Genomic DNA, 12,440 nt, shown 5'->3' on the forward strand with positions numbered 1-12,440 from the left:
GCTCACAGACACTCCTTCTCTCAGAACTCCTCTCCAGGCCATAGTTGATACTTGGTATTGATACAATGTTGTTTCACCTATCATACACACACACAAACACACACACACACACACAAATAAACATTGTGGATTCCATTTGATCACATTTGTTGATAATATATTTGTGTATTTTTAAAAGCAACATTTATATATGATGTTATTTATTATTATTATTATTATTCACTGGTTCCACTTATTGTTAGAAGGGAGAGTGTGTGCTATTTCATAGTTATATGTGTTTCTTGCTTATCTTCTCACTCAAGCGGATATAGGAATTGTTCTCAAATCTCATGAAAATGGGAAACTATATGATTAAGAACTCCAGTAATAATATGGAAGAGGTGCATATTTTGTCTCTAGGATTCATCTTATCATCCTATATTGTCCTTTCATATATGCAAATATGTACATTATATATACACACATATATATATATATACAAAAATGTGGATTTCTGCTATTGTTTTAAAGAATTGAGCATGTTTTTTCTCAATACTAACTTCAGAAAGTTATCTCTTTACATTGTATTTGATAAATGTTCCTAACACATGACCAATGCTTTGGAAATGATTATTAGAACGTGTAAATTCTAGGAAAAAAACATTTTCTTTGTTTTATTGACTGTGATGGTTTGTATATCCTTGGACCATGGAGTGGCACCATCTGAAGGTGTGGCGTTGTTTCAATAGGTGTGACCTGGTTGAAATGGGTGTGTCACTATGGGTGTGGGTATAAGATCCTCACCCTAGTTGCCTGGAAGTCAGTCTTCCACTAGCAGCCTTTAGATGAAGAAGTAGAACTCTCAGCTCAACCTGTGCCATGCCTGCCTGGACACTGCCATGTACCCACCTTGATGATAATGGACTGAACCTCTGAATCTGTAAGCCAGCCCCAATTAAATGTTGTTTTATTAAGACTTGCCTTAGTCATGGTGTCTGTTCACAGCAGTAAAACCCTAACTAATACATTGACATTGGGTTTATGATCAGCTACTAATGTAAAGAAAGTCCTCCTTATCCATTTTAATATTTGATGATTGTTTTCCCTTGAAACTTTCCTCACATTCTATGCTTTTCATCACTAACTTTGAATCCTATTAAGGAAATTGCCTAAAGGTACACAGTGGATTATGAAAATAAATATGAATTTGGGAAAAGATGTTTGAATATGATATGGTCTGTGCTAGAATAATGAAATGAGGAGTGGGTATCATATTATGCAGTGTACATGTATGGAATTCTGAAAAGTAAATAAAATACTTTTCAGAATATTAGAAGGTGAAAGAAAATACATTTATTTTCTCCTCAGTGGTCACCTACAATCTATTCCTTCAAATAAATCCAATTTTTTTTATAGTAAGTAAGAAGAAGGGTGCATTTTGGTACAATCTTTTAGATTGTCAATATATTCTTATGGATCTAATATTAAATATGAATGTAGTTATCTATACATCTTATAAACTATATCTACTCTCTTTTAGCTATGTGTTTAAAACCAAATGTAATATTAAGTTTATGAGGTTTTGCTTTTGAGAAATGTAGGCATTTTTATTAAATAGAAGTGGAGAAATAATGATTTTGATCTACCATTGGTGAAGCTTAATTCAGATATCAAAATACATTACTGTATCATGATTTTAATCACTTGATTTTATTGGCTAAATCTTCTAAGTGTGATAAAATGATATACTAGTACATATCTCAATGAAACTTAAATATTTAAATTTATAAGACTATTATATTGAAATAATTGCCTGTCTAAGAAATACTTAGATGATTAAACGTTGAAAATAACCAAAAAGTAGGTATATTTTAAAATACTTCATTTTTGTTATTTAAGATACATGTGTTAATCACTTTGAAGCACATATAGAGACTTGGTGGGGGGATCCTCGAAGATTTGCTAAAGATCTGGGGTAGGCAATCCTCCCAAAAATCCATAGGGGTGCCATTAGCTGAGACTCACAGCAGTGGTGATGTGGTACTTGAAGAGGCCACCTACTGGAGCCAGACTGGAAGCCCAGTGGTGTGATAGGGACACCAACTCACCCACAAAATTTTGACCCTAAATTTATCCTGCCTATGGAAGTGCAGGGATGGGAGATGGAACAGAGACTGAGGGGATGTCAAAGAAATAACCAGCCCAACTAGAGTGCTGTCCCATGGACAAGCACCAGCCCCTGACACTATTAATGAGACTTGGTTGGGCTTGCAGACAAGACAGTAGCATCGCTGCATTCTGAAAGGCTGCACCCAGCAACTGACTCAGAAAGATGCAGAGACCCACAGTCAAACACTGGGTGGATATTGGGGATTCCTATGGAAGAGTTGGGGGAAGGATTGAAGTCCCAAAAAGGGATATAAACTCCGTAGGGGAAAAAAAAAGAGTTAACCAACCTGAACCCTTGGGGCTATCAGAAACTGAACAACCCAACAAAAGATCATACACAGGCTTGACTTGGACCTCCTGATGATATGTAGCAGATGTGCAACTAGGTCTTTATGTTGGTGCCAAACAACTAGAATGGGATCTATCCCTAAAGCTATTGCTGATCTCTGAAATCTGTTCCCCTAACTTGGCTGTCTTGTCTGGCCTCAGTGGGAGAAGCTTCTAGCCTTGCAGAGACTTTATATGCCAGGGTGTTGAGTTAACCAGGGGGTCCTCCACTATCTCTGTGGAGAAGGGGAGGGAGAGGGGACACTGATAGGGTTGTAAAATGAACATATAATTAATGGATAAATAAATAATAAACAATAAAATGTAAAATTATAAACAAATATATTTCAGGGCTTCTCCTTGCAGATGCAGTTAGAATATGTGAACCAGCAGAAAACCTTCATGTGTTAGTCTGTACACTTCCACTTTGTTTGAGACAGTATGTTTCCATAGTATTTCTACAGGTGTGTTGAGACTACAGTGTTCAGGATTGGTTCTTAATTCAGCTCCCAGAATCACACAGGAGTTTGTGCTTTCAGATGCTAAAGAAGTCCTGGCCCCAATTGGCTCTGATCGGGAAATAAAGCTGACAACAGCCAATGGCTGGGCAGGATGAAAGAGGTGGGACTTATAGATTGTGCTTTCAAGGAACTGAAAGAGGACATGGGAAGAATCTGTCTCCCAGGGAGAGGGATCAGATTTAAGAGATGGAGAAATAAAGTTACCAGCCATGTAAGAATTTGGGAAAGTGACTCTATGGGCCACTTCTCTGCTGGGTCTGGGGTAGCAGATACTAAATGTTGATTTAGGGAGTTGACTTGGGAAAGTTTGAGGGGAATGTATGCTAGACATGGGGAGGATTAGAAATGCCTAGCTATTGACGTAGTCAAGGCATATCAAAATTAGCTGTTTGTCTGTGTATGCCTTTTATTGGAGAACCCAGAGAGCTCTTGGGCAGGTGCAACATTTGCGCAACACATTGAGAACCAAAACAGTTTAACTAGTTCACTGCTATACTACACTACAAATGCTCATGAGATTATATTAGGCTTTTTTAAATATCTTCTTGGAATCCATGCTCATGTCATAAGAACTGAGAGGAAATGAATTTTAATTTTACTTGTGGATCCATCTCCTCCAACCTCTCAATAATTTACTTATTGTCAATTAGCCTTATAAAATGTTCTCCTTATTAAGTGAACACTATGAGCACTATCAAATATTATACCAAATATCCACATAGCATCTGATGAATTTTAGCAGAGACTTCCGTAATGCTTTATGATATATCAATGTAACTATGAAATAAAGTTTTAGTAAGGACAATGTCTTACAGTAATGTACCATAAAGAACAGGGTAATTGAGCAATAAGATTAGTATATGATAAAATATTCCAAGTTTTGGCATGCTTCATGAAGTCCAGCCATTCTGTAGTGAATTGTTAATGTAAACTTAACTTCTATGCAGACTCCCATAAACGATTGCTTCCCAGAATCATAGATAATGTAGAATGCTTTAGATAATATGCTACAATTTCCTATTCTTCAGAAAATGAAATCTCAAGCAAAGTTAAACTTCTCACAGTTGGCATTTTGGAGACATAAGATCATGGTAGGCTGTACAACTAGAAAATATTTAAAAAATAATGATGCTTCATATGATGAGTTTTTCTCCTTAGATACTGATACTAGTTTACAAAATAAAATTGTCATATGAACACAGTTTGAATTTGCAGGTAGAATTAACATAGAATATGTTGTATTAGGTGAGTATTTTTTTCTATGACAGCTAAGCTTAACAGACCCTGCAACAAAACTTTATAAAATAATCTAAGGCTATATACTCTATCTACAATATCCAATTTCCACAAAATATCATATGATTTAACTGAGATTATGTTAGCCACATTATTAACATATTTTTAATTTAAATAGTTTTAAACACTCTGGAAAAGAGGAAATGGAAAGAGTGTCAGAGTTAGGAGGGATGGAGAATACCAGGAAAAAAGGCCCTCTAAAGGAGGTGAGCAGATTGAACACATAGGGACTACAGCAGCAAGAACAAAGCATAAATATTATAGTTCTCTGCTTACTTCTTTTATGGGAATCCTGAGTGTGTGAATGATTGGGTCTCTGTTTCTTGTGCTTCTTTTCCTTCTGTTGGGTTGCCTTGTTTAGCCTCAATCCAATGGTTTTTGTTTTGTCTTATGTTTTGTTATTTCCTAGAAACCTATTCTTTTCTAATGAGAGACAGAAAAAGAATAGATCAAGAGGGGAGGTGAGGTGGTCAATGCCTAGGAAGTGTAGAGTTAGCGAAAACCGTATTTAAGATACATTATATAAAAAAAATAATCATTTTCAATAAGCTAAAACAATTCAAAAAGTAATGAAATAACATCTGTTATAACTTGTTCCACAAAAAAGCAGTACTGAAAAGATGGGTCAGTCAACAACTGGTCCAGCTTGAGAATCATGCCTCAGAGAGGGAGCCCACACCTGATACTGCTGGAAGGGCAACATACCAAAGCATGGATGGCTCAGAGACCAAGCATAGAAACAAGCCTGGATGGCAAAAAGAAAAAAAAAAGTCAATGAAATGATTCTTGTGCTCACAGATTAGTGCCTAACCCTAATTGTCACTAGAGAGGCTTTATCCAACAACTAAGAAAAACAGATGCAGAGACCCACAGTCAAACATTAGGTGGGTTTCTGGGAATCCTGCTGCAGATGCAGGAGAAATATTGTTGGAACCAAAGGAATCTAGCACATCAAAAGAAAACTACAGAACCAACAAATCTGAACTGATAATAGTCCACAGAGAGTGAACTGAAAACCAGGGTGCCTTCTTGGTCTGACCTAGGTTCTCTGTATATACTTGTGTAGCTTGGTGGTTTTATGGGACTCCTGGAGGCTGGGGAAGGCTGTTTCTAACAACTTTGCCTGCTTTGGGGGAACTTTTCTTCCTATTGCATTGCTTTGCCTGGCCTTAATATGAGAGAAGAGCCTAATGTTATTGCAACTTTTTATGTTATGCTTGGCTGCTATCCCTGGGAGGCCTGTCCTTCTCTAAATTGAAATTGAAGAGGAGTAAATGGGGAGGAAGAAATTCTGGGGCATGTTGGAGGTGGAGTTGGAGGGATGGAGGGGAAACTGAGGTTGGATATAATATATGAGAGAATAAATTACTAAAAAATATTGCTTCTCATATGTTATATAAATTAAAATTTATTGTGAGTACTCCTATCTCAAAATAGTTTATATTTTATATGTATTAAATTATATATGATCTCATATTGAGTTCTAAGTTTTAGTAAATATATATAAAGTTAACACTGAAAAAATACTTTATAATCTTGTAATCAGAAATCATCTCCTGTTAACAGTCTTTCAGTCATTATTATAAGTCTATTAATGGAATTTGCATGTTTTGGCAATTTATGTAATAGAAGTTACATGAAAAAATTCTTATGGCACAGAGACAACAGCGCTACTAAAGTAAATGCTTTTTAATGTTTCCAAAGGAATTATATATTCTTTTGTATTGTTTTCTAAAGGCTGTATAACTTGACACATTTAGATGTGTAATTCTTTTGGTTTGATTTTCATGGTAATGCTTTGGATATTCTATGTACACTATCATGACCAGGTTCATTTTCTCATTTATGGTACCTTTTGTTAATTATTATACTATGTAAGTTTTTGAAGAAAATTTCATTTTAATTTTTTTTGGATAAACTGTGCTATATATACCTTCTTAAAATTTATTATTTGCTTTATTTCAATTTTATACACCTATGGATATAATTCCCTTAAATATTTTTAATATAAAATTTTAATTTTAATTTCTTAAATTAAAATTAAATTTAAGTATATTATATTTAAATCAGAAATTCTTGCATTAAAATATATGTACTTTTTTATTTATCTAATTAAAAACTAATTATTAACTAAATGAATATCACTGATCTTGAAAGACAATCAAGATCTGTCTCAAGTGCTTTTGTTTTATTTTGTTTTGTTTCATTCTATAAGAAACTAAACTCCTGGATCACAGGGCTCCCAATGGAGGAGCTAGAGAAAGTACCCAAGGAGCTAAAGGGATCTGCAACCCTATAGGTGGAGCAACATTATGAACTAACCAGTACCCCAGAGCTCTTGACTCTAGCTGCATATGTATCAAAAGATGGCCTAGTCGGCCATCACTGGAAAGAGAGGCCCATTGGACATGCAAACTGTATATGCCCCAGAACAGGGGAACGCCAGGGCCAAAAAAATGGGAATGGGTGGGTAGGGAAGTGGGGGGGGGAGGGTATGGGGGACTTTTGGGATAGCATTGGAAATGTAATTGAGGAAAATATGTAATAAAAAATATTAAAAAAAAAAGAAACTAAACTCCAATGACAAGTCTGAATGGGCACATATGAGATTGTGAGTAGCTGTTCTTGCTTTGTTGTACAGTTGTTTGCTTAGTTTCACAATTTTCTTTCTTTTATTTTTGGTTATGGTATATTTAATTTTTGTTTTTGTTATTAGATATGTTCTTTATTTACATTTCAAATGTTATACCCTTTCCTTGCCCCTCTCCCAAAAATTTCCCCCTATCTCATCCCCTCTCCCCCTATTCATTAATCCACCCACTCCTGCTTCCCTGTCCTGGCATTCCCCTATACTGGGGCATCAAGTCTTCACAGGGCCAAGGGCCTCTAGTCCCATTGATGTCCCACAAGGCCATTATTTGCTTCGAAGTCTGTTTTCTTGATGGTCTTCAAACTTGTTTTTTACCCAAAGTGTGAATTTGTGTGTTTGGGGTGGGGTGTGTGTGTGTTTGTGAGTGTGAATGTGTGTTGTCACCTGCACAATTAAATTTTTTAGGAAAACTTGCTGTACCAAAACCTGCTTGGAGTTTTACTAAGTTTGTTTATCAATTTATCACCATTAAAAATTCAAGTGATATAAGGCCCTCAACACATATACAGCAGAGAACTGCAGGGTCTGGGTTTAGTCAAAAAAGTTGCATCTAACCCTCAAGAGACTGGAGGCCCCAGGGAATTTAGAGGTCTGGTAGATTGGGGAATAAGGGGTGGGGATATCCTTGTGGAGACAAGGAGCAGGGAGGATGTACGGGATGTGGAACAGTTGAGGGTGGACCAGGAGGGGAATAAAATCTGGAGTTATAAATAAACACATAAAGAAAGGAAGAAAGGAAGAAAGGAAGAAAGAAAGGAAGGAAGGAAGGAAGGAAAGAAGGGAGAGAGAGAGAGAGAGAGAGAGAGAGAGAGAGAGAGAGAGAGAGAGAGAGAGAGAGAGAGAGAGAGAAAGGACGGAAGGAAGGAAGGAAGGAAGGAAGGGAGAGAGAGAGAGAGAGAGAGAGAGAGAGAGAGAGAGAGAGAGAGAGAGAGAGAGAGGAAGAAAGAAAGAAAGGAAGAAAGAAAGAAAGAAAGAAAGAAAGAAAGAAAGAAAGAAAGAAAGAAAGAAAGAAAGGAAGGAAGAAAATTCAACTCTAGCAAAGAGAATGATCTGAAATCTTAAATCCTAAAAAAGATGGATTTAATCATTCTTTCTGTTTTCTCAGAGTTTGCACAGAAATGTCATGCAAAATGACATTTATATAAGCTAGAATACACATTCTTAAATAAATTTATTAAGTCAATATTGAAAGAAAATATCCAGTACTCCGGAAGTTCATAGAGAAGAAAACTTGAAATTATACATTTTAAACTAACAAGATATGAATAGCAATAAAATTTACTTAACCTAGTAATTAAAATCATAAATATTTAAGCATAGAGTTAAATATGGCTAGATTTTGTTGCTAAACATGAAATTAAAATTAAAGTCTTTTAACCATATTTATCTTAAATAAAAGTCATAAATATGGTCTTTTAATGTGCATAGTCTTTTTTCTTTCTTGACCTTTTTCTTAGTACCTTTAAATTTTCTGCTCTCTGCAGATAATGTTCCAGTACACTTAGTAATGTATGTACTTTTTTTGAAAATCAGTAACTCATAGGATGTTCTGCTCAGAAGAGCTTATATATTGTTTGGTGCTGATAAACATTGTACTTGAATGAATTTGATGCATTCTATCACATAATATATGTGTTAATTTTATTGACTATTTGAAATGGGTAAGAGATGGCTTTCTGGGGTGGAAGCTTCTTGGTAATTGGAAGAATTTGTGAGGAGAATTGGTAAACATAAGGTTCCTATTTAAACAGGACCCACCAGGGGCAAGTGGAGGAAGGTGGGCCAGAATCCTTTTAGCCCTTTTAGCAAATCCTTTCCCTCTCCCACACAGAAGGGTTCATTTCCCTTCTCCTTTTCTGTCTCTTGTTCTTCTCTCTTTTCAGGAAATTAAATCCTTTTGTCCACACCTGTGAGGTAGCCCAGTGTCCCTATATACAACTGCCAGCAGGCCTTTAAACATTTGTTTTCTTTCTCTTTACTCCTGAACCAGTATGCACTTGGAGGATTCAGTGCCAACAACACCCCAGCAAAGCTGATATAAAGAAAATTCAAACATACATGTTGGTGACCACAGGGGTGTTTGAGATTCAACTTAGGTAGGGCCAAGAATTCAATGGCCAAGTACAATATTTTTACTTTTTTTTTTTTGCTTAATGTTACACATGATGCTTTATTCTTAGAAATATATTTAACTTTCCATGGCAAATTTTTTTTTTTTAGATTTTACTGGCTTTTCATAATAAAATGTTAATATAAGTTCTAATGGGAAAAATCTAATGAAAATTTATTTATTTCTAATATCAAAAGTAAAAAGTTATGCTTAATAAATAGTGACAATAAATTAAAATTAGGATAAGAGACTCAAAAAGTGAGATTATAACAGATTCTAAAGGGGAAGTATATTTTAATTAACAAGAAAAATTTAGACTATAAACCTGAATAGCATCAAAGAAGCCTCTTTTTGAACCATACATCCACTATGTACAAAAATACAGAGATCAAAAGACCATGTGATCCCTAACACAAACTGATATATCTATAATTCACCTCCTGCACCTAAGGTTCAGGAAACATGATAAAAGATGGTGCTGTAAAATATGTAATCCAGACAGGCATATTGTCTGCTCTGAGAGAATGTACATTGTTGAACCCATAAAATCTCAATAATGACATCATCTAAATAATACCTATGCCACTGTAGATGGGGAAGTCCCATTTTCTCCATACCCCTGATGGAGAGCTATACAAACTTAAATGATGCTGGATGAAGGAGAATAAGGTTTCTCCAGAGAAGAGCCCCACATACTATCCAATCTCAAGTGCTCAGCTTTAAACAGACACATAAAAACAACACTAAACTAGTCCAGCAAATTGTGTGTATGCAAGTGTCTGTGCGTGTAACTAAAATAATTATGTATATATGTAACAACAATAATTTAGAAATGAAGGGGTCATAAATTTGAAATGGAGGAGGTGGGATACAGGAGGACGTGGAGTGGAAAGAAGGATGAAAGTGATGCACATATGGTACATAAGTGCAAACTTCTGTTTTAAAAATTGAAAGAAAATTAGAAATCATGTATGCAAAAACAAATCTTGTTTTCAGCTTTCCTCGTGTTTCCTACCTAAAACACTCATATTCCTCTAAAACAGAATTATGTAATACTCACATTCTAGGGAACCCATTTAGTAGTAACACAGAAGTATATATCTTTATAATTTATTAAGATAGAATTTGATGTCCTCAAGCTTGCTGTGAAGTCGAGTGCCATTGAACTTCAACTCCATCATTCTCCTCCCAAATGCTCAGATCATAAACATATTCCACCGAGTCCAGATGGATATGCATAGTAATATAAGACATTGTGGTAGTTTCAATACTAATGACCCCCACAGAATCATGTGTTTGAATTCTTGGCGTGTAGGGAATGGCACTACTAGAAGGTGTGGCTTTGTGAGAAGAAGTGTGGCGTTATTGGAGGAAGTGGGTCACTGGGGGTAGATTTTGAGTTCTAAGAAGCTCAAGTTTGACCTTTGTGTCTTAATCTTCACTTCTGCTCCCTATTGGTGATGATATAGGACTCTCATCTCCTCTCCAGCACAATGTCTGCCTGCACACACTACTATGCTTCCCATCATGACGATAATGGACTGAACCTCTGAACTGTAAGCCAGCCCCAATTAAATGTTGCCCTTTACAAGATTTGCCAAGGTCAAGGTGTCTCTTCACAGCAATCTTACTAAGACAGACATTATTATTACTCTGCTACATTTGCATACACATGAATGAATAAATTATATGTGAGGGATAACAAATCACTTTTAACTAAAGGTAAGTATACATTAAATTTAAGGCTCTCTCATAACAAAACTGTATATGGAAATTCTTGAGGAAAACTGCAACTTCATCAAGATCATGAATACAAAGTTCCCTTTTAATATACATTCATATCTGTCGTAATAAAGAAAGCCAATTCCTTGATTCTGTTTTCAAAAAGGAATTTATATATATACTTCTTTTTTCATGAAAATCCTATAGAACATCTCAGCTGTTTACATTGCAAGTGATTTGAATGTAGAAGTTTGTACTTAAGAGGTATCTTTCTTTTAAATTGTGCAGCTTTTTGGAGCCACAGTATTTTAATATTTTTCTTTAGTATTACATTACATGTTAGTTTTCTGCATGAAATTTTAAACAGGATAGACCTCTATGCTTTTCTGCTGCCTTTACAATTAAGCTTGGCTGAATGCTTGCTGGTAGATGGACCTGGACCAGCAACACTGTAGGACACTCCAGGCAGGATGGAACTTCAAGTAGGTCTCTAATTGACAAAGTTTACTTTGATTTATTAAACATTTTCCTACAATGTGAGGGAGGAAAAAAAAAGCCCAATTGTTAACAAAACTTCAAAATCAAACATAAGGTAAAGGAAAGAAAATTTTCTATATGTTAGATCACAGAAAATATTAATTTTCAAGATATATATTAATATAAAAGAAGTGCTAAGGTATTAACCAATAACTGAGTAGACTACTAAACTTCAATGATTTTCTGTGTTCTACTAGGAAAGTCAGTTTTTTCAAAATTACTAAGAATTAGATTTTTTAGCCAAATTGAAAAACCTTGACTGCAAATAAGCTTCATAGAATTTTTTTGAAGAAAATATATCATAACTTTATATGTACAGTCTTTATATAGACATGACTTTATGTAGAAAGACTCTATATTCCCAGGTCAATGATGAAGCAAAGTAAATTACTTCTGATGCAGTACCGAGGTGGAAGTTACAAGCAATACTTTTAGATGGTTTTGTTTCCTAAAATTAAACTACCAATACAGAAATTAACGTTTCAAAGCACCTAAAAGATATATTATAACTCTAATGTAGTACCTCCTGCATATTACAGATTCAAGGGCCACTTTAATTCCCAGGAATAGGCCCAGAAGTCATGTTTATGTTCACAGAATAAAATAAGGTAACCTAACATCAAGAACAGACAGTCAAAATGAATTTTGTATTAAACAAAAAGTGTTTATCTAAAGCAGGGTAATACTTGCTCGGTTGGTTGTTTTGCAAATATATTGTTCCTCATATGAATCTGTTTTTTTTTTTTTTTTAGAATTTTAAATAAGTTTTTTCTTATTTGCCTATAAAAATTAGCACTCATAGAAAAATTAAAATTTCCACATTTTCGCTGAGAATAAATATCTTTCCTTCTCAGTCTTCATGTCACATGTGTTTACTCTTGTATGTATTTATTCAGAATCTATGTCATGATTTAGCATGGTCACAGAAACTCACTACTGCATAACCCAGGCGTTCTACTAACACATCCACAGAGGCCTTGAAAGACACAGTGCCTGTCAAGTCCCTGACTGTCTGAGCTGATTTCTGGGCCTCCTCAATTTTGCCAATCTTTTTTTTTTTAGTTAGAAGGAAACAATGCTCTCCCGGAAAAACAGGTGTGACTGCAATATGCTGCTGTCAGAAACAAAC

Source organism: Mus musculus, chromosome 16 (genome assembly GCF_000001635.26).
Source record: "Mus musculus strain C57BL/6J chromosome 16, GRCm38.p6 C57BL/6J".
Taxonomy (NCBI): Eukaryota; Metazoa; Chordata; class Mammalia; order Rodentia; family Muridae; genus Mus; species Mus musculus.